Source organism: Etheostoma cragini, chromosome 21 (assembly GCF_013103735.1).
Source record: "Etheostoma cragini isolate CJK2018 chromosome 21, CSU_Ecrag_1.0, whole genome shotgun sequence".
NCBI lineage: Eukaryota > Metazoa > Chordata > Actinopteri > Perciformes > Percidae > Etheostoma > Etheostoma cragini.
Window position 1 is genome coordinate 11,227,520 of NC_048427.1, and position 2,757 is coordinate 11,230,276.

Sequence of the window (2,757 nt, forward strand, 5' to 3'; positions counted from 1 at the left end):
CATGTTATAGTGGTGCTTTTTATTTTTTATTTTGGATAAAATAAGTCTTAAAACATTAGCAGAAAAATGTGGTTAAAAGAATGCCATTTTTTTATTTCTCATGCTACTTCTACCATTCTAGATGTACAAATAGAAGCAAACTGGAGAAGGAATGGAGGAGTTTGTTTTCCACATATGTAAATAAAAGAGATGAGCAGCTGTATTCAGCAAAATCACGTTTGGATATTGGTCTAAAAAGAATGGTCTTGTGTTTCTTTCATTGCATCAATACATGAAAGATGTATTTCCCATCAGACAAAAGCCTTTGCCAGTTGTCAACAGTTTGGTGCATTTTTTCTCAAAACAGCATTAAAAAAGTAGGCCTACAAAAAGTAGGTACATTAAAGGAATTGAGCTTTTTTCTTCGCATTATGTTGCATTATGGAGAGACGATCAAAACTATATATGCAACACACCTCACAGGGTAAGATTGTATGGAGAGATAGAGACCTTGAGTTTGCCAGCAGGACGTCTGTTTCCTTGACCTTCCATCTTTAAATTCTCCACAAGAACAACAGCACACTCAATGATGGTCTTTATTTTTAGATTATTACACCTTGACTCATCTGAGGGCCAGTTCCTTTGCCAGCAGCCTTCATCCTCATCCATGTGCAAAATGTGTTTCCTTGAGGTCTATGCCACGGTTGAGACGTCGACTACATTGTAGGCCCATTTCTTTTCCAACCAATTTCACTTAAAGTTATTCCTCTTTCTTGAGCTTGGCGGTTTTTTCCATGTCAAGCGCAGATTGCAACCATGTAGATATTGATTATTCGATCAAGTCTGAGAAAGCGCTCAGTCGTGAAAAGACAAATTAGCTGCAAGCTGCTGACCAATTGCTACAAACCAATCACATCATCGTAAGCGCCTGATTGTATCAATGCCCTGCTCTCAACAACAGAGTCATTAAGGTTTATGAAGAGGCAAAAATCGGGGTGTTTTCAGTAAACACCGAGGTTCTGGGCTGTGGAATACATCTTGTATTCCTACACAAGGCCCAATTAGACCTTAAATTTACAGATGGTCGAGGATGAACACAAAGCGACACAGGTGCAGCAGGGCCAACATCATCTGCTGTCACTATGACAACACTAGACTGATTCAGGACGTGGGAATCAGGGTAAGATGAGACGCATTTCACCAATATAGTAACAACCAGCGTTTTAAAAGAGAGTGAAATTGCGTTATGCCACATTTTTGCTCAACTTTTAACTGATGACAGTTCTAGATTTCAACTCGTGAAAAAAAATGAAAAAAAGCCATAACCTAAACCTTTCTCCTGCAGTCTTAACCTCGAATCTGCAATCTCTCCTCACCATATAGCCTCCAGCATAATATCTCCTACATTTCAACAGAATGGCCTTATTCATCGATGCAGCTGCGCTCACTACGGCGCACCTTCTCGGAAACGCAATTGAAATTCTGAATAGGCCTAATTCTGCACATGCTGCATTACAAAATGGCTTGCATCCATTCTCTCTTCAGGGTAATGACAACACGACTGCACCCAAAAACAATACATAGGCTCAGAATACATATTTGTTGTGGGAAATAATGTGTGGACATGTGAAACACAGGCTTACATAAGGATCCATGTTAGGGTCCATGTTAAGGACTACCACATCTATATTCCACTGACATCGACTCTATCTTTTGATGATATTAATTATTTACTCTGATTATAAATCAGTGCAACCTTCGCTCATTTCTAATTCAATCTTTGTCGTTTCGTGACTAATTTGAGCATCCGAGCAGATTAGATAACATATGCAATAATTACGCCGGCCATTTCAGTCCCTTCTACCTGTACAACTCATATCCACGTACCTTAATGTTTCGGCGGCTGCGGCGTAAGGTCGATGTTTCCTCTCCCCTCGTCCCTTCTCCCGATCACCGGTTTTTCCAGCCTCGCTATCTTTCTCTGCTTTTCTCTTCCTTAAATTGATTCGCTTGTTTCCAAGGCTGTGAGCTGGCTCTTGTTCTTGTTGGCTATTCCGCAGCGCCAACGCAACGCGGGGGGCTACAGTGATGGCAGGTTAAAGATGAACACAATCCACACACACACACACACACACACACACACACACACACACACAAGGGGAGGGAAGCGAGAACAAACGAGATCAGGTCGTAGGAAGAAAAAGATGTTAGTATTATCACATTAAGGGAACGAAGTCTGGGACGAGTGCATCCATGCGCCTTATCATCCTTGGAGAGGAACGCAGGCAGCAAACGCGACGGCGCCCTGTGGGCAGAGCATTTTGCGTCCAGCATAAGCGGCTCTTTACGCACATTCCGTATGTTTCAGTCTGAATCCCACTAAGGCAGCATTAGAAGAATAGGTGAAGGACCAACGACTTATGGATGCACCTGCATTCTTTAGATTATTACTCGCAAAAGATTGTGGACTGAATGTTGCAAGGTTCACTATTGCTTTAGACTGCAGGTTTTGTTTCAGATCCCCAGTGCAACATTAGCTCTATATGCCTGTAATGAATATAGTCACGTCACATATTCATAAATATGACTCAGCAGCATGGAATGATCAGCAGGAGAAATTGAGTCAGTTTGTTTCTCCTTATACTGGGATCTTTATTGAATTTTTAGTCATTTTTCAGTGTTAATCAACATGTGTCTGTTGCCGGTTTACTGTTGAAACAACAGGCCAAATCATCTGCAGTAAAAACATTTCTGCTCCGGTGGGTCTTAGGAGGTTCT

The 2,757-nt window shown here is 41.4% G+C and overlaps 1 protein-coding gene across 1 annotated transcript in view; it reads right to left on the reverse strand.

Moving 5' to 3' along the window:
- The window catches only part of lrrc4bb (leucine rich repeat containing 4Bb), a 9,298-nt gene extending 6,881 nt beyond the window's left edge, over positions 1 to 2,417 (reverse strand). The window contains exon 1 of the mRNA XM_034860573.1: positions 1,867 to 2,417. The gene's annotated coding sequence lies outside the window, so the exon portion shown is untranslated. The remainder of the gene's footprint in view (positions 1 to 1,866) is intronic.
- Positions 2,418 to 2,757: the final 340 nt, after the last annotated feature.